Genomic DNA, 344 nt, shown 5'->3' with positions numbered 1-344 from the left:
ACCTTTGTTGGTCTGTGAACTGGATGCTATTCATTGAGACCTCTGGCCCTGCCCTGAGGGAGGGTTCAAGGGGAAAAGCCATGAGCAGGGAGGAGGGGAAGTGCCACCAAATCCTCTTCCTCCTCCTCCTCCTCCTCCTCCTCTTCTTCTTCCTCTTCTTCTTCTTCTTCCTCTTCCTCTTCCTCTTCCTCCTCTTCTTCCTCCTCCTCTTCCTCCTCTTCTTCCTCTTCCTCTTCTTCCTCCTCCTCCTCTTCCTCCTCCTCCTCCTCCTCCTCTTCCTCCTCCTCCTCTTCTTCTTCTTCTTCTTCTTCTTCTTCTTCTTCTTCTTCTTCTTCTTCTTCTTC

This window comes from Mus caroli, chromosome 7, assembly GCF_900094665.2.
Source record: "Mus caroli chromosome 7, CAROLI_EIJ_v1.1, whole genome shotgun sequence".
Classification (NCBI taxonomy): Eukaryota; Metazoa; Chordata; class Mammalia; order Rodentia; family Muridae; genus Mus; species Mus caroli.
Note: the sequence above shows the minus strand (reverse complement) of the source record.